The 19,901-nt window shown below is 45.5% G+C and overlaps 1 long non-coding RNA gene across 3 annotated transcripts; it reads right to left on the bottom strand.

Moving 5' to 3' along the window:
- Positions 1–1,207: 1,207 nt before the first annotated feature.
- Positions 1,208–19,701, bottom strand: LOC149120794 (uncharacterized). Of its 3 annotated transcripts, none has more exons than XR_016224541.1 (3): positions 18,994–19,701; positions 9,117–9,265; positions 1,208–1,391 (listed from the first exon to the last, which is right to left on the bottom strand). It is a non-coding gene; the product is annotated as an uncharacterized LOC149120794 (long non-coding RNA). The 3 variants fall into 3 exon arrangements; XR_016224542.1 differs by lacking the exon at positions 1,208–1,391 and adding an exon at positions 7,378–8,226 and having other exon boundaries at positions 19,188–19,701; XR_016224540.1 differs by lacking the exon at positions 1,208–1,391 and adding an exon at positions 7,378–8,226 and having other exon boundaries at positions 18,994–19,699.
- Positions 19,702–19,901: the final 200 nt, after the last annotated feature.

Below are 19,901 nucleotides of genomic sequence, written 5' to 3'. Positions count from 1 at the left end.
GCCGGCGCCTCAAGTCGGAGGATTAGGCTATTTAGCCACGGCGCCGGCCATATTTGGCTTTTAACCTAGGTGGTTTTTTTTTTTTTTTTTTGATAGGCAGAGTGGGCAGAGAGAGAGAGAGACAGAGAAAGGTCTTCCTTTTCCATTGGTTCACCCCCAGTGGCCGCTGCGGCTGGCGTACTGTGCTGATCCGAAGCCAGGAGCCAGGTGCTTCTCCTGGTCTCCCATGTGAGTGCAGGGCCCAAGGACTTGGGCCATCCTCCTCTGCATTCCCGGGCCACAGCGGAGAGCTGGACAGGAAGAGGAGCGACTGGGACGGAATCCGGTGTCCTGACCGGGAGTAGAACCTGAGGTGCCGGCACCGCTAGGCAGAGGATTAGCCTAGTGAGCCAGATCACTGACCGGCTTTTAACCTAATAATTCCTCTTCTGGGAATTTATCCTAATGAAAAAATCTCAGGTATTTATATAAAGATTTAGCTACATTAGTATTATATTAGTTCATTTTTCACTACTCTAACAAAACATTTGATGTTGGGTAACTTTATAGGGAAAGAGGTTTCTTGTCTCACAATTCTGAAAATTCAAGGGCATGGCACCAACATTGGGCAGCACTTATAAGGACTTCATGGTATGGTGAATGGCAATGCGTGGGATGAGGCACTGTATCCCAAGACAGGAAACCAGAGAGCAATTCAAGAGGCAGTGTTGCTCTTAGACTAACTTCTCTTTTCCCTTCCAAACACCACTGTCAGGAATATGTAACAGGTAGAACACAACACTTCCTACCCAGACCTCCCTTCCCTCTAAACACGCACTTACATAAGAATGACAGAACCAGACGCAAAACCTTCCAGAACCCAGAAGATTCATGGAGTTTTCCAAAGTCTAAACAGTACAAAACAAGAAAAGGAAAAGAACTACAGAGATGAAGCAAAAAAGAGAAAACAAAAACAAATTATGACTGGAAAGATCTCCACTTTGTTCTCAACCAATGAGGAAAGCCTACTTTGAGATATGCAATACATGAGAACTCACTCTTGTAAGTTAGGTTCAGAGCCATGTTTCATTCCACCTAAATAAGCTCCCATAGAATTAAATTTCACATCTTGGAGTCTACTCCTGAGTTAGTAGACATGCATGAATTTCTCCAAGAGTCACACAAAATAGAAGAAACAAGCCATTACACAAGAGGTGTTCTCCTACCTTAACAGCTTCTCCAAGAGTTTGCTTGTTGTCAGCTTCCTCACTGGAGTGCAGTTCCAGTCTATAATTCAACTCCTGTAATTGTTGTGCCTGTTCCTTCAATAGCATTTGTGCCTGTTGTTCCTGAAGTAATGCATTACTGAGTTCTTCACATGCACTTTCAAACTTCTCATGGGTGATCAGTTTCTTTAAAAAGGAGTGGAGGAGTGGGTGGGGGCAATCAGTTATAAACTAACTCATTTTACCTTTTTTTTATTCAGAACTATACTTGTTAACATTAGCAATACCATGCAAACATTTCTAAGTGCCTGATACATGACAAAAATACAATTTTTTCCTTCATTTTGCAAGATAAAAATATCACCCTGAGTTTCAAAATACAAAAGGCATACTTCCAAAGTTACTATTTTTAGGTAACTAAAAATCTCACAGAACTTATTTCAAATTCTATAATAAATTCAGATAATGCTTAGTTCCAATCGTCATACATCAAAACTTTTTACAAAGAATATGATCTGGGAATTAAATCCTTTAACAACTTCCTAGACTTTTCATTGACTACCTAAAGGGCTGTGTCCAGTGGATGTTATCAGATCTCCCTAATGAAACATCTACTCTACATCATACCTACCTATTCTACTCCCATTCCCAGTATACAATCTTGTTTTATTTTCTTCTTATTGTCCTTATCTAAAGTCACTTCACTTTTTTAACTGCCTGTCCACACTCTGCCTCCACATATGTAGTTCCACTGAGTAGCAAACCCAGTACTGGCACTCAGTAGGTACTCAATAGTTACTTGTTGAATGAAAGAACATTCATAAGTAAACATCTGCCAATAAAACTGTATCCCATAATGCACAACACAGTTTTTACCTCATCTCTCTCTGCCTGTCACACAAATAGATAGAAAAATCTTTTTAAAAAGAGAGAACATAAGAGATAAAACATTTTTTTAGATTTAGACATTTGCAGAAAAATGAAACTGTAACTGAAGAATCAGGATTACTTGACCTGCCTAACTCAGAAGAACTCTTTGCCCTTTGAAGGTTTATCTACTTGAACTAATAATTAACTTCAATAATTTATCTTATCATAGGATTCCTAACTAACCCAAGATATCAAATCAACCTAGTTGTCTATCAACAAATGAATGAATAAAGAAAATATGGTATGTTCCCATAATAGAATACTATTTGGCTTTAAAAAAAAAGTGAGATCCTCTCATTTATGAAAATATGGAGAATCTGGGGAACATTATGTTAAGCAAAGCAAACCAGGCACAGAAAGATAAGTAACACAAAATCTCACCCATGCATAGAATCTGGAACACAATCTTAAACAGAGAGGGAGTCACCAGAGGCTGGGATGGGGGCGAAAGGAAGAGGTTCATAGAAAGAGGTTGCTTGAGAAGTGCAAAGTTGCAATTAGATGGAAGCAATAAGTCTGGAGTTGTATTTACAGTATTGTGATGATGATGTCAATGATGATATACTGTACAATTCAAATGAGCTACAAGAAAATTTTGAATGTTTCACAAAACAGAAATGGTTTTGAGGTGAGGGATATGCTAATTACTCTGACTTGATCAATACTCTATGTATATATGTATCAACACATCACACTGTACCCTATAAATATATATATAATTATTATATGTCAATTAAAAATAAAACACACAATATATATACACACACAAAGTCTGCTCCTACCTATTACCATAAATGTTAAGACTGCAATTTGCAACTTAACCAAGAGATAAATGGAAAAATATATTTATTCTGAGGTTAAACCTGCAAAAGTTGTTTCCTCAAGTAATGGGATATTAAAAGTAGTTGGTTGCTAGTTTTAAGGAATAAGCTGGTGTCGGATCCTTCTTAGTGCCCCAAACCACATTCGGTTCAGAAGGTGAAGGTGGGGCTCTGTAGTTGGGTGGCTCCCATCCATCCTGGAGCTCAGCCAGAGGCCTTGAGGGGATCTTGGGGAATGTGCAGTGAAGCTGCTCCACACTCACACCCACCCAATGCAGACAGCAGCAGCTAGACATCATAATCTTTCTCTCTCGATCACTTTTTTTTAAAGATTTATTTATTCATTTGAAAGGCAGGGATACAGAGGCAGAGGCAGAGAGAGAGAGAGCTTCCTCCAGGTCTCCCACGTGGGTGCAGGGTCCCAAGGACTTCATGTGCATTTGAGTAGGCTTCACTTCAGTTATGAGATTGCCTGGTGAAAAGGTCACCAGCATGCGGTGTGAGAACAGCAGTCTCCACTCGGCCACGGGGACAGCACCAATGCTGCCAATCTGGTAGACATCCTGTAGGGCAGATGCTAAGTTGTCAGATGTCCAGTTGGTGGGAGGAGGCGAGCCAGGGCTCCCAGCAGTGTGAATCACTGGCATTGCAGTCATGCTGGTGTCTTCCCTTCCTTGGAAAAGGTGCATTCCCAGTGCTGAGGATATTTTCACCATTCCAAACAGAAATCGGCACAAGTGCTACCGTGTCTCGCCAGTGCAGTCCGCATTCATTACCAAGACCCCCATGTTACGGGAGTGTGAGCCCTGGCTAGGCTTGGGCCAGCTTCCTGCCTCCAGGTGAGGGAGAATCAAGGAAGACATGTGGATAAAGGTGAGCAGAGAAGCAAACTACTTCAAGACAGAGGGAAAGTCCACAGGCGGGAGCAGGGTTAAACTCCAGGAGAGAACGCTGCTGCTAGCAGGGTTTGGGGCTGTCCTTTCCTAGTCCTGGAAGCACAGGGGCCACTGTCTGTGGCTTAAGTGAACATTCAAGTAGGGTGAGGCTTGGGGAAGGGATTGAGGGGCTTCTACTTGTGTGCCAACTTTTGGGCATTTTCGAGTTGTCATGGCACTGGTGGATGATGGGAGTGGGGCTTGGACAGCACACACAGGGCTGTAGTGCACACAGGGCTCTCTCATTTCAGTTTCCCTCTTTCCCTGGGAATCTTGGTCCTTTCTCTCAGCCTCTGAATACATACCCTTATGCTTCCATTTCCTCTGAAGCTTGGCTAGTTTTGTGCCTTATTCTCAACAAAGATATGGGAAGTGCTCCTTCTGAAATTATCTTCCACTGAAGCTAATGCTCATGCCCATTACACAAATACATTTCACTCCCCTGGGAAGCTCCCTGTACAACCAGGCTTATTCAAGTGCCTCACACCTTGGGCCCAGTTGGTCCCACATACAAAGAACAGTGGCTCATTGTCCCAAATGTCATCCTAGATTGTGTCTATGATCTTCAAGGAAATCACAAATTCCATCCTTCCATGGCAACTTTGGATTCCTTGTCTGGCCTGGGCTTATGCAATTTTTATCTCAGAGTGTTGCAGCTCCTGCCAACCCCTGAGCTGTCCACAGTGCTGATGCTGTGTGTGTGGTGCAGGCCATCGTGCTGACCAGTGGTGGCCTGGGCCTCAATGCCAAACAGAAGGCCAGCAGCTCAGGGGCTTGGACATTTTTTGTTCTTCACCCTGCTCAGGGACTTTGACTTGCAGCTCAGGACAGATAGAATCTCATTTTGGTGTTTCTGGACAAAAGCCATGGATTACTTGAGATTTGTGTGATGGAGTCTTTATTCTTCTGGTGAGAGCAACACCTACAGAAAGGGCAGCAGGGCCCTGGGCATCTTGTTGCAAGATGTCAGACAGCTGCTACTCAGTGTCTTGAGGTATCAAAGCTAAGGACCACAGAAAACTGAAGTTTTGTCATTATCCTATATAGGCATTTCTTAGCCTTTATAGAAGTATCTAATAGGATAAATTACTTTCTTATGGAAACACACAGTTGGTATATTATATTTTTTGTTTGTTGGCTTTCTGTCAGGAAAATTTCTGAGTAAAATCAACATTCACTAAACAGGGGAAAATACTAAATGAGACAGAAATGTACTTTGTACTCATGTCCCCTAATACATGACAGCTCTTAGGATGGTCAGCTTGGTGCACTGTAACTTATGCATTATATTCAGCATATGAGCGGTCTCTACAGGGAAGCATGATCACAGGCATGTGGCTGACCACACAGGTGTGTGCGTATGGTAGAGAGCATGAAGCTCTGGTTGAGGGGTGAACAAGAGACCCACATTGGAGTTGCCAGCATTGGTTTCCCACCCCCAAGTGCCCACAAGCACCAGGGCCTCAAACTCTGTCCAAGGACAGGGACCCAAGTACTGAGCATCAGCACTGCCTCCCAAGGTGTGCCTTAGGCAGCAGCCAGACTCCAACCCAGGCACTCAGATGGGGAATGCAGGCCCTCTAAGCCATTTCTGAGGCACTGAGCCAAAGGCCTCCCCCGAAACTTGATTTTACAAATAGTAATATTAATACTAATAACAGACACTACGTTGGAGAGGAGTTTTAGGTTTTCAGGAAATCGAGCAGGTGCACAGTTCTCACGCAGCCCTCCCTTGTGGGTCAACAGCTTCCTCTGTCATGATCTCGTGTGTGTGTGATATCAGAAGAATAGAAATGTGGGCTTATCCTCCAAAGTCCAGGGTCAGCTTCAGGTCCAGACTTTGTGCCATGCGCTTGTGATGAGGCAGAACTCCAGGTATAAAACGTGACAGCATCGTACAGAACAGCTGCCCTGCTCTGGCAGTTGGCTAGGAGGGGTTGACGGCATGCAGAAATGCTACCCTAAAGCCCAGCTCCGGGGCATTGGAGCAAGGAACAAGGCAAGGGGGCCAGTGTTGCCTTCTCCTCTGCAGGTCCTAGGATTCCCACCCAAGAGGTGCCCTCCAGGGCTGGCACTGTGGTGCAGCGGGTAAAGCTGCCATCCCACATGGGTGCCACTTTGTGTCCCGGCCACTGCAGTTCTGATCCAGTTCCCTGCCAATGGCCTGGGAATGCAGCAGAGGATGGCCCAAGTACACAGGCCTTGGATACCCATGTGGGAGTCCTCAAAGAAGCGCCTGGCTCCTGGCTTCTCCCTGGCCCAGTGCTGGCCATTGTGGCCATCAGGGAGTGAACCAGCTGGTGGAAAACCTCTGGCCCTGATTTCTTTCTGTGTGTGTGTGTGTAACTCATTCAAATAAGAACTTAAATTCTTTTCTCCCTGGTGAAAGGAGCCCCAGCTCTGTGTGTGATTCCACTTCCCCGGGGTGTTGTTTGGGCTGTGCCTCTGTGACCCAGGCCCTGGGCAACCCAGCAGCAAGGGAGAATTTCCCACAGGACCACTGAAGATCAAAAGTTAGGTTGACTTGGCACAGAGACCCTGGGCCACTGGCTTCTACAGCAGAGCTTCAGAGAACTCGGAGTCAATGAACAGATGAAACCCAGGACATCCACAGAGTTCGGGGCCACCTCTCCCAGAATTGGGTGGTTCAGGATTCAGCCCCCCTACCAACAGTGGGAGCCAAAAACACAGTGGAGAAAGTTCCAGAAGCACTGATCTCCATGTCGGAGCCCCAGGGATTCACCATTTGGGGAGTGACCCACCAGATGGAAGAGCTGTGTCCTCTGTCTCTCCCTTTCTGGAACTACCTTCCAAAGAAATCAATCTGCTAACAGAGAGGAAAGAACTGGCCCATGGCAGTGTTGGGAGATCAGACTGGAAAACCCCTCCAGGGAGAGACCTGGGCTTTGGGCTTTAGCTCGCTCCTTCTCGTGGCTGCTCTGGACTCTGAAGCCCTTGCCCAGTGCCAGGCAGTGCCAGGAAGTGGCCGCTCAGGGCAGCGGGCAGGGACTGGCAGGAGCGCTTGGTCCCTTGGGCTCCCAGAGCCGGGAAGCCGAGGTGCCAAGCCAGAGCACTGGGGCCGGGGCGTGCTCTGTAGAGCGGGGCGGGGGCCGCGGTGGCGTTTCTGCACAGGAAGAGGGAGCAGCACCCACACTGCCTCAGCCTACCCCGCTACCTCCTTGGGGATGACTCGGTTGCCCCCAATACAGGGGTCTCCCAGTGGGAGCTGGGGCGAGTGTAGAGGCTGACTCAGTGCTTCTGTGACTGAGGGAGCCAGGACCCCTGCCCTACCCGGTTCCCTGAGGAGGCAAAAGCGGAGGCAGCACTGCACCCAAAGGAAGGAATTAAGGACAAAAGACAAAGGTGGTAGGTGATGAGGGCTACGGGTTTGTTCTTTATCTTTTTGGGAAGAGTGGTTTTGTTTTTTAGGGGTTTTTGGTTTATTTTTTCGTTTTGTTTCTTTTTTTCCATTACTGGGCTTTATTTTCTTAGGAGAGAAGACACACACCCAAGCTCAGACTGGCTGAGCATGGGGAGTCCAATTCAGTTTCAGAGTCTCCTTTAAGCCTGGGGGTACAGGTAGTCTTCCTAGCCGTCGGGTTTGTCATCATCAAACAAGCCATATATCCGTATCAGCTCCCTGACATCGTGGGGCAGCGAAGCCCTGGGCACAGAAGAGTGCAGATGGATGTCCTGGAGGTCGGGAGGCAGCGGGTCCTCTGTAGCCTTAGGGACCTGGGCCAGGGAGCCCCCAGGGCCGTGCTTTTCCTGTGCAGGCGTGCTGAGCTCACAGCCTGGTGGTGGCAGTGAAGAACCAAAGTGACTCCATTTGAAAACAATAAAAAAAGCAGCCTCTGTTTCCCATAGCAGACCCAGGTCCTTGTTAAAGCAGGCATTCAGGCATTCTGGAGATATCAAAGCTTACCAGGGACAGTAGCTCAGTAGACCAAGGACAGCACAGTAGAGATTGCTAAACAAATTAACTCCCTGTGCCCAAAGCTTCCGTGCTGTATGTAACTCTTTTTTCCTGCTGTTGCAGCCCTTTTTTCCTTTAAGAACTCTCCCAAACAAAGACCCAGTCCTCACTCCTTCCTCTGCTGTGCCAGTTGGTTGGATGGGGTCCCTGTCTCAGCTTGTACTCCTGAATAAACCTTGCTTTTGCAGTTCGCTGTGATTGACTCTCTGGGGGTCTCTGCAGAGATCTAACCATCTGGGCACAACATATTTTTTGGTGCCCAACAGTGGCGGCGGCTGAGGTGTGGACTCGCTTGGCTAGTGGGGATGGCCCATTCACTGCAGTTTTCTTCGCTTGGCGTGCTGATTCTTAAATCACCTCTGGGGGTTGAAGGGAGGGAACAGGTTACTCCAGAGTCAACCACCATGGGCCTCAGAAGATAGAGGACCTATTGGCATGCAAACGCTGGGCTCAAGCCTCTTTCTAAAATACTGTGCCAGGCCCCGGAACCACAGGCCTCAGATAAAAGGGAGGAGGCCGGGTTGCCCCGCACACCTCACTTCCTTCAGCTCTACCCTGCTCCCAAGTGGTGCTCCGCAGCAGAACCTAGAACTTTCGGCGCTAGTCTTTGCACCACAAAGGCTCACGTTCTGGGAGCTCGGTCTCTAAGGACACAGTACTGAGGGGTGCGGAGACCCTCGGAGGGGAGGCCTGGTGGGGTCATTCAGTCATGGGGTCGCGCGCAGCCACCGTGGGCCCTGGGGGCAGTGAACCGGCCGATGGAAGACACCTCTCTCTGCCTCGAACTCGTTCAAAGAGATAAATACATCTTAAAAAAAATTCGGTCTCATTGCGTCTCATCCAATACATTGAAAGAAATACAATTTGGAAACGCGCTCCCTGCACACACGTGTTGGCTCAGCCTGCGCGGGTGGCTCTCGGCTGGCTCCCCGCTCTGGGGCTGGGCGGCGCCATCCACCAGGCGCGGTCCTGGCCGCCACCGCCTGGCTGCTCAGACTTGAACTCTTGTGCCCACAACCGCAACCGCAATGCAGCTGCGAGCGCCCTGTCAGCCCGCCCGGGGGAGTCTTTCTTGTCAAGTGCCCACGCGCAGGAAGTTCGGGACAAGTCCCGGGGCAGCCTCTGCCTGCCAGCCTCGCGGGGACTGCGAAGCGCAGCGCGCGCATTGGCCATTGCCCTGAGCAGCCAGCGCAGCGGTGACCACAGCAAGTGAGTGCGCGGCGCGGAGGGCGCGGGGCTCAGGACATACCTTGATCACATAGGCATCCAGATGAAGCTCGGACGCTAACTCTTTGACTCGCCTCCAATCTGGGCAGCGGCTGGTTTCTAAAACAGCTTGCAGCATCCCCAGCTGGTCGGGGGTAAAGGCCGTGCGGCTGCGGCGAGAGGACCTGGGCACTGCAGAGGGAACAGCAACACAGGCCTTTGGTTTGCTTTAAGCAAGAATCCATTGGAGTTCCTGATGCAGACATTTGGGGCGTGACCTGGTGGGTAGGTCGGGAGACACCAGCGCTCTTTCTCGGGGTCTCTCCTCATTGCCAGGGTCTCGCAAAGGAATTTTGGAAAAGGCAGCCTGGAAGGCAGAGCCTGATCTCATGGTCATGCATTTTCGACGTGAGATTGAACTTCACGAGGTAAAGATGTTCTGCTGTCACACACGCGCACAATCACACAGACACACACACAGATACACAGAAACACACACATACATACATACATACACAAGAACACACAAACATCCACACACACACGCATACATACCTAATGCACATACATGCATACATACACACCCACACACTCACACCCACACCCACACCCACACCCACACCCACACCCACACCCACACCCTGTGAAGGCAAGTGCCAAGCTCGCAGTTTTCTCCCAGCTCATGGGAAAGACAGAGAGAGAGTCAGAGAGAGAGAAAAACTGCATAGGGCTTTGGAGGAAGCCCTCAGCCATGGAGGGGATGGAAACAGATGGAGAAAGAGCCGCAGGCAGAGGAGAAGGAGGCCAGAAGCACATGTGCGTGGTTAGAATACAGCCACTGGGACCGCCCCCTGGGAGGCCTTGCAATGCTGGGTTCCTATCCCAGAGTCCCAGTTGGAGTCCCGGCTGCTCCACTTCCCACCCAGCTCCCTACAAATGCACCTGGGAAAGCAGTAGAAGATGGCCCAAGTACTCTGACCCCCACACCCACATGGGAGACCCAGATGGAGCTCCCGGCTCCTGGCTTTGGATTGCACCAGCCCTTGGCCATTGCAGCTACCCATGCAAATACACATGCAAAGGAAATGTTTTTCCATTTTCAGAAGGCGCCTGGCATTGTGGCAGAGTGGCTAAAACCCACCATTGGCAACACTGGCGTCCCATATTCACTGGGGCAAGGCCTGCTCATGTGCCTAGGGAAGCAGCAGAGGATGGCGCAAGTGATTGGACCCCTGCACCCATGTGGGAGTGCTTACTATTACTATAAAACTCACATTCGAGGATAGACTTTCTTTTTTTCCTTGTTCTTTTTTGAAAAAAAGATCGATTCATTTCTTTGAAGGTCAGAGTTACTCCCCAACTGGCCACAATGGCTCAAGCTGGGCCAATGCAAAGGCAGGAGCCAGGAGCTTCTTCCGGGTCTACCATGCAGGTACAGGGGCCCAAGGACTTGGGCTGGGTTCTACTGCTTTCCCAGGCCATAGCAGAGGGCTGGATCAGAAAAGGAGCAGACGGGACTCGAAGCGGCGCCCGGACTCGAAGCGGCGCCCGTATGGGATGCCTGCCCTGCAGCCCGGGGCTTTAGCCGCTGCACCACAGTGCCGGCCCCATCAACTCACTCTTTCAACACACGGTTTTCAAAGAGAAAGATTGTGTCTGTGTCTCCAGACAAGAAATGCGCTCTACACTAGGGTTTTCCAAGGCAAAGGAAATAGGAGGAAATACAGAGAGACTAAGTAATGCATGGAAATAGGAGTCAAAAACCGAGCTCATTCTGGTGCAAAAAGAATGTTTTGGAACGCCATGCATAACTTTTTCTTCCTACCTATTTTCCCAGGAACTTTCTGAAGACCTCTTATCTGCATAGGTGGATTCCAAACAGTTTTTGCCCAAGTCAATGTTTTAAAATCCATTTCCATGAACTTTTCTAGTACCCTTGTGTCACATGGACATTTAAAATATCTGAACAGTGCAACTCGGAAGCAAATGGAAAACACAAGCCAAAGACTGGAAGGTTTCTGTGCCAGCAACACCAGAGTTTCCGGGAGACCCAACTGGCTACCGTGTCAACTGCATGACAGTCACGGGCATCCCAAATAATGGGAGAGACGGACACTCGCTCACTGCTTGCAGGAGCCCTCCAGCAAACAGTGCTCCTGTTTGCTCCATTGCCAGAAGCCAGCGATCCCGCAAATGGCTAACCCGGTGCCGGCATGGCTTGGCCTACCACCAAGCAAGCCCTGCACAGCCAACCTCTCGCCCACCCACTTTGGCCACTTGCTCACTCGACATCAGGACGTGGGCCGGCAGTATTTCCAATGCTGCTGCTTCTCCAGCGTCTGCGCTTGTCTTGCCCCTTGCCCAACTCGGAAGTAAGTGGAAAACACAAGCCAAAGACTGGAAGGTTTTCTGTGCCAGCAACACCAGAGGCAGTGACACCGGGAGAACCCATGGGCCTCAGAAGCTCAGGGCCCTTGTCTTGTGGGCACGATGGGCTCAAGCCTCTTTCTCAAACACTGTGCCGGGCCCGGGAGCAAGAGACAAAGAAAAGGCCCCACTCGGGATATACATAACCAAAGGGGAGAGCTAAGGCGACAATTCAGTAGCCTAGGCAACCCAGTGGGAGTCCACAGGAGAAACTGAACCGGTACAAACTCTTTGGGTAGAAGCCAGAGATCAGAAGCTAAATACCATCAATCTGCTCAGCCGTGCGGTATTACTTACCTCCTGAATAAAAAATAAAATAAATAAATAAATATAAATAAATAGAGATTTACCATGGATCACCTGAGGGTGTCACATTTGTACACCCGTAACCCAGAAGAACAAAGCAGAGCTCTCAGGCCACTCCCATCTGAAGCCTCCAGGGATCCTCCAACAGCAGGCAGTCAAGTTAACACAGACATAGCAGAAAATAAAAACCTCACAGTGAGGGAAGAAGAATTAACAATGCCAACCAACAAACACAAAAATTGAGGGAGCAAGAGCAACGATGACACTATGACACCTCGAAATAAACAAAACACCCCAAGACAAGATTATGAAGATAATGAGATAGAAGAAATGCAAGATACGGATTTCAAAAAATTTATGATAAGAACATTTAGAAGTTTTCAAAAGCAAATCCTTGAACTACAGAAATCCTTATTGGACAGGACTGAAAATCTCTCTCATGAAAATGAAATTTTAAGGAAGAATCAAAATGAAATGCAGAAACTAGTAGAACAGGAAAGTGTGATAGTGAAGAGAAATCAAAATGAAATGAAGAGCTCAATAGATCAAATGACAAACACATTAGAAAGTCTAAAAAACAGAGTCAGTGAAACAGAAGAGAGAATATTGGACTTAGAAGACAGAGCACAGGTAAACATACAGCCAAACCAAAGAAAAGAAGAGGAAATTAGAAATCTAAAAAATATTGTTGGGAATCTACAGGATACGATTAAAAAAAAACAGCATTCGAGTTCTAGGAGTTTCTGAAGGCATGGAGAGAGAGAAAGGATTAGAAGGCCTTTTTAGTGAGATATTAGCAGAAAATTTCCCAGGTTTGGAGAAGGACAGAGACATCCTAGTAGAGGAAGCTCATAGAACCCCCAGTAAACATGCCCAAAAGAGATCCTCACCACGACACGTTGTAATTAAACTCACCACAGTGAAACATAAAGAAAAGATCCTAAAATGTGCAAGAGAGAAACGTCAGATTACTCTCAGAGGGTCTCCAATTAGACTCACAGCAGACTTCTCATCAGAAACACTACAGGCTAGGAGGGAATGGCAAGACATAGCACAGGTGCTAAGAGAGAAAAATTGCCAGCCCAGAATATTATATACTGCTAAGCTCTCATTTGTGAATGAAGGTGAAATAAAGACCTTTCCCAGCAAACAGATATTGAAAGAATTTGTAGCCACTCGTCCGGCCCTACAAAAGATACTTAAAGATGTGCTACATTCAGAAACACAGAAACACGGCCATCAATAGGAAAGAAGGTAAAGGAAGAACACCTACCAGTAAAAGAGCATGGGAAGCTCAAAGCATATACTAGAAAATATCTCCGGGAAAATGGCAGGGCCAAGTCACTATGTATCAATAGTCACATTAAATTTAATGGACTTAAGTCTTCAGTTAAAAGACACCGATTAGCTGATTGGCTTAAGGAACAAAACCCAACTATTTGTTGCCTACAAAAAACACATCTCTCTAACAAAGATGCATGCAGACTGAAAGTGAAAGGTTGGAAAAAGATATTCCATGCCAACAGAAACCAAAAAAAAGCAGGTGTAGCCATATTAATATCAGACAAAATAAACTTTAATACAAAAACTGTTCAGAGAGACAAAGAGGGGCACTATATAATGATTAAGGGTTCAATTCAACAGGAAGATGTAACTGTTATAAATGTATATGCACCTAATTACAGGGCACCGGTCTATTTAAAAGATATGTTAAGGGACTTAAAGAGAGACTTAGATTCCAATACAATAGTACTGGGGGACTTCAATACCCCACTCTCAGAAATAGACAGATCATCCGGACAGAAGATCAACAAGGAAACAGCACATTTAATCGACACTATTGCCCAGATGGATCTAACAGATATCTACAGAACTTTCAATCCTACATCTAAAGACTTTACATTCTTCTCAGCAGCGCATGGAACCTTCTCTAGCATTGATCACATACTAGGCCATAAAGCAAGTCTCAGCAAATTTAAAAGAATTAGAATCATACCATGCAGCTTCTCAGACCGCAGCAGAATGAAGCTGGAAATTAGAAACTCAGGAAACCCTAGAAAGTATGCAAACACATGGAGACTGAACAACATGCTCCTGAATGAACACTGGGTCATTCCAGAAATCAAAAGAGAAATCAAAAACTTTCTGGAAGTAAATGAGGATAACAACACAACATATCAAAACTTATGGGATACGGCAAAAGCAGTATTGAGAGGCAAGTTTATAGCAATAGGGGCCTATATCAAGAAATTGGAAAGGTACCAAATAAATGAGCTTTCAGCGCATCTCAAGGACCTAGAAAAACTGCAGCAAACCAGACCCAAATCTAGTAGGAGAAGAGAAATAATTAAAATCAGAGAAGAAATTAACAGGATTGAGTCCAAAAAAATTACAAAAAATCAGCCAAGCAAAGAGCTGGTTTTTTGAAAAAATAAGCAAAAGTGACACCCCATTGGCCCAACTAGCTAAAAAAGAAGAGAAAAGATCCAAATCAATAAAATCAGAGATGAAAAAGGAAACATAACAACAGACACCACAGAAATAAAAAGAATCATCAGAAATTACTACAAGGACTTGTATGCCAGCAAACAGGAAAATCTATCAGAAATGGATAGATTCCTGGACACATTCAATCTACCTAAATTGAACCATGAAGACATAGAAAACATATATAGACCCATAACTGAAACAGAAATTGAAACAGTAATAAAGGCCCTCCCAACAAAGAAAAGCACAGGACCAGATGGATTCACTGCTGAATTCTACCAGACGTTTAAAGAAGAACTAATCCCATTTCTTCTCAAACTATTCAGAACAATCAAAAAAGATGGCATCCTCCCAAATTCTTTCTATGAAGCCAGCATCACCTTAATCCCTGAGCCAGAGAAAGATGCAGCACTGAAAGAAAATTATAGACCAATATCCCTGATGAACATAGACGCAAAAATCCTCAATAAAATTCTCGCCAATAGAATACAACAACACATCAGAAAAATCATCCACCCAGACCAAGTGGGATTTACCCCTGATATGCAGGGATGGTTCAACATTTGCAAATCAATCAATGTGATTCACCACATTAACAGACTGCAAAAGAAAAACCATTTGATTATCTCAATAGATGCAGAGAAAGCATTCAATAAAATTCAACACCCTTTCATGATGAAAACTCTAAGCAAATTGAGTATAGAAGGAGCATTCCTCAATATAATGAAAGCAATTTATGAAAAACCCACGGCCAGCATCCTATTGAATGGGGGAAAGTTGGAAGCATTTCCACTGAGATCTGGCACCAGACAGGGATGCCCACTCTCACCACTGCTATTTAACGTAGTTCTGGAAGTTTTAGCCAGAGCTATCAGACAAGAAAAAGAAATTAAAAGAATACAAATTGAGAAGGAAGAAGTCAAACTATCCCTCTTTGCAGACGATATGATTCTTTACTTAGAGGATCCAAAGAACTCTACTAAGAGACTATTGGAACTCATAGAGGAGTTTGGCAAAGTGGCAGGATATAAAATCAATGCACAAAAATCAACAGCCTTTGTATACACAGGAAATGCCGTGGCTGAGAAAGAACTTCTAAGATCAATCCCATTTACAATAGCTACAAAAACAACCAAATACCTTGGAATAAACTTAACCAAGGATGTTAAAGATCTCTACGATGAGAATTACAAAATCTTAAAGAAAGAAATAGAAGAGGATACCAAAAAATGGAAAAATCTTCCATGCTCATGGATTGGAAGAATCAACATCATCAAAATGTCCATTCTCCCAAAAGCAATTTATAGATTCAATGCCATCCCAATCAAGATACCAAAGACATTCTTCTCAGATCTAGAAAAAAATGATGCTGAAATTCATATGGAGGCACAAGAGACCTCGAATAGCTAAAGCAATCTTGTACAACAAAAATAAAGCTGGAGGCATCACAATACCAGATTTTAGGACATACTACAGGGCAGTTGTTATCAAAACAGCATGGTACTGGTACAGAAACAGGTGGATAGACCAATGGAACAGAACAGAAACACCAGAAATCAACGCAAACATCTACAGCCAACTTATATTTGATCAAGGATCTAAAACCAATTCCTGGAGCAAGGACAGTCTATTCAATAAATGGTGCTGGGAAAACTGGATTTCCACGTGCAGAAGCATGAAGCAAGACCCCTACCTTACACCTTACACAAAAATCCACTCAACATGGATTAAAGACCTAAATCTATGACCTGACACCATCAAGTTATTAGAGAACAATGGAGAAACCCTTCAAGATATTGGTACAGGCAAAGAGTTTCTGGGAAAGACCCGGGAGGCACAGGCAGTCAAAGCCAAAATCAACTGTTGGGATTGCATCAAATTGAGAAGTTTCTGTACTGCAAAAGAAACAGTCAGGAGGGTGAAGAGACAACCGACAGAATGGGAAAAAATATTTGCAAACTATGCAACAGATAAAGGGTTAATAACCAGAATCTACAAAGAGATCAAGAAACTCCACAACAGCAAAACAAACAACCCACTTAAGAGATGGGCCAAGGACCTCAATAGACATTTTTCAAAAGAGGAAATCCAAATGGCCAACAGGCACATGAAAAAATGTTCAAGGTCATTAGCAATCAGGGAAATGCAAATCAAAACCACAATGAGGTTTTACCTCACCCCGGTTAGAATGGCTCACATTCAGAAATCTACCAACAACAGATGCTGGCGAGGATGTGAGGAAAAAGGGACACTAACCCACTGTTGGTGGGAATGCAAACTGGTCAAGCCACTATGGAAGTCAGTCTGGAGATTCCTCAGAAACCTGAAGATAACCCTACCGTTCGACCCAGCCATCCCACTCCTTGGAATTTACCCAAAGGAATTTAAATTGGCAAACAAAAAAGCGGTCTGCACCCTAATGTTTATTGCAGCACAATTCACAATAGCCAAGACCTGGAACCAACCTAAATGCCCATCAACGGTAGACTGGATAAAGAAATTATGGGATATGTACTCTTTAGAATACTATACCGCAGTAAAAAACAAAAACAATGAAATCCAGTCATTTGCAACAAAATGGAGGAATCTGGAACACATCATGCTGAGTGAAATAAGCCAGTCCCAAAGGGACAAATACCATATGTTCTCCCTGATCGGTGACAACTGACTGAACACCAAAAAGGAAACCTCCTGAAGTGAAATGGACAATATGAGAAATGGTGACTTGATCAGCATAGCCCTGACTGTTAATGAACAACTTAATACATTATCCCTCTTAGTATTTTTTTTGTCTGTTCTACTTAATATGACTGGTTTAATTCTGTAATTATCACACAGTTATTCTTAAGTGTTGAAGTTTAACTGAAATGTGATCCCTGTTAAATATAAGAGTGGGAATAAGAGAGGGAAGAGATGTACAATTTGGGACATGCTCAAGCTGACTTGCCGCAAATGGTAGACCGGCCAATGGAAGACACTTCTCTCTGCCTCGAACTCGTTCAAATAGATAAATAAATCTTTAAATTAAAATTCTGTCTCATTTATAAACACTTTCAAAGTGTGTTTTCAAGTCCCTGATTGCATCATTTCTAATATTTATACCTCTGGAAGCACACATCTTCTCATTTGTGCAGTTCTTTACATGATTGCTAATACTGAATTTTCCAATAAAGTCTTGTTTGTGTTCTCTGAGTTACAGAAGCAACTCTACTGAATATTTCAAGATTCCTTTTACAAGATCACTTTGATTCTTTAAGAACTGGACCATTTTAGAGGCCACTTCTCAGCTAATCAGTCGAAAGCTAGTGTAAACTGAGACCCCATCATCATTTGTGACATAGCCTAGGGTTCCAATATATTTAGCAACATTTTTCCTTCCCACAGTCCATAGTAGATGTCAAATTCTCATGTAGCCGGTAGCAGGGTTTCCTAGACCCCATTTCACAGTGGGGCAGCCCTTCTTCACTCCCCACTTGACACAGCTAGGTCTCCTCTTGTTCATGAGGCTTGGAGCCCTAGATTTCCCTGATGTCATGTTAGCAACTCTAGCCTACAGCCAGGTTTGCATGCGTCAGTGAGCTGTCTGGACTTCAGCACCTTCTCACATTTGGTTTTGGATATCCTCTTCATTTCGAGTGCCTGAATATGTTGCTCACTCTAAGTGAGGCTATATACCTCTAACTTCATTTTATCTAGTTTCCACTTGCTATAAGGTAAATATGTCCCCACAAAGTTCAAGTGTTGGAAATTTAATCACTAATCTAGCTATTGAGAGGTAAGACCTTTAAGAGGTCATTAGGTTATGAAGGATCTGACCCCTCATGAATGGATTAATGACAGCAGTGAGTTGCCACGGGAGTGGGTTCCTTATAAATGGCTAACTTTGGGGCAGACATTTGGCACAGTGGTTAAGAAACCACACGGGAAGCCCTCATTCCATATTGGAGTTCCTGGGTTCCGCTCCTAGCTCCACTCCCAACTCCACCTTCCTGCTAATGCACACCCTGGCTTAAGTGCTTAAGTCACTGCCAACCACATGCGAGACCTGGATTGAGTTCCTGGTTTCCAGCTTCAGCCTGTCCTAATCCTAGCCTTTGTGGGCATTTGTGCAATATACCAGTGGACAGGAGAGTTCTCTCTCATTGACTCTTTTATTCTCTCTCTGTGTGAATGTTTCATTCTCTCTTTCTCTGTGATATTCAATAAATAAGTAAATATTAAAACGGCCTGCAGCACCAGCATCCCATATGTGCACTGGTATTAGTCCTGGCTGCTCCTCTTCCAATCCAGCTCTCTGCTATGGCCAGGGAAAGCAGTAGAAGATGGCCCAAGTCCTTAGGGTCCTGCACCCATGTGGGAGACTGGAAGAAACTCCTAGCTCCTGGCTCCTGGCTCCTGGCTTCAGATCAACACAGTTCTGGCCGTTGTGACTATTTGGGGAGTGAACCAACGGACAGAAGATCTTTCTCTCTGTCTCTCCCTTCCACTGTCTGTAACACCACCTCTCAAATAAATAATAAAAATCTTAAATAATTAAATAAATAAATGGATGAGTTTGGCTGTCTTTCTGCTTGTAGATGCATTTGTGGTTCTTGCCTTTCCACCCTCTGCCATGGAATGATGTATCAAGAAGGCCCTCACTGCATGCTGATACTCTGATACTGGACTTCCCAGCCTCTAGGACCATGAGAAACAAGTACCTCTTGTTTTTCGCTGGAACGCGAGGTGAGCCGAACCTCAATAGCCCGAGACACCGGCAGGCAAGCGGAGAGAGGAGACTAGAGGGAACGACCCCCGGGGGGGGGGGAAGTTCACAAGGCTAACTGGAAGAGAGAGAGAGAGAGAAAAAAAAAAGGCGACTAGTACGGACACGGGTTTCTCTCTCTCCGCTCACCTCTCAAGGGCGAGCAAGACAAAGAGCAGGCGCCATCTTGGACATACGTCATAAGCAGAGCGACCTCAGGTCTGCACCGGCCCTGAGCCTAGCAGAAAAACCTGACTCTGGGCGGGGCGAATTAACAGGAGATTAGGACCTAGTAAATTTGTGGTGCTACTGAACTGAGACTGTGCAAAAAGAGATGGTGGGGGAGAGAACTCACGGAATTCACGTGAGCACTCTCCAGAGATGCTACAATTCCGTAACTTTGGCAACCCAGTGGGAGGCTGAAGGAGAATTTGAGCCCACTCTGAGGGCCGAACAGATTCCCTGTGGGGATCTTGGGAAAGAGCTTCCGATCTCTGGCTCCTGTGGGTATATCATTTGCCTGCTAACTACCTCCAACTTCGTTCAGCTGTGCGGAATTACTTCCCTTTTGAATCAAAAAAAAAAGAAAGAGAGAGAGATTTACCACGCCTAACCTGGGAGTGTCACCTTTGGCACACCAAACAGAGCTCTCAGGCCACACCCATCTCAAGCCCTAAGGCTCCATCAAAAACAGATAGTCCACTTAATCTAGAGTCATAGTATAACAAGAAAAAGCACCACAGTGAAGAAACCAAATATCTCCAATATGCCAAATAACAAACGCAAAAACCGAGGTAATAAAAACAAGGAAGTCACTATGATGCCCTCAAATGAAAAAGACACCCCAATTCAAGATTATGAAGA

The sequence above is a fragment of the Oryctolagus cuniculus genome, chromosome 18 (genome assembly GCF_051225735.1).
Source record: "Oryctolagus cuniculus isolate XC-2025 breed Fujian yellow rabbit chromosome 18, ASM5122573v1, whole genome shotgun sequence".
Classification (NCBI taxonomy): Eukaryota; Metazoa; Chordata; class Mammalia; order Lagomorpha; family Leporidae; genus Oryctolagus; species Oryctolagus cuniculus.
Note: the sequence above shows the minus strand (reverse complement) of the source record. Positions and strands in the feature narration are given on the sequence as shown.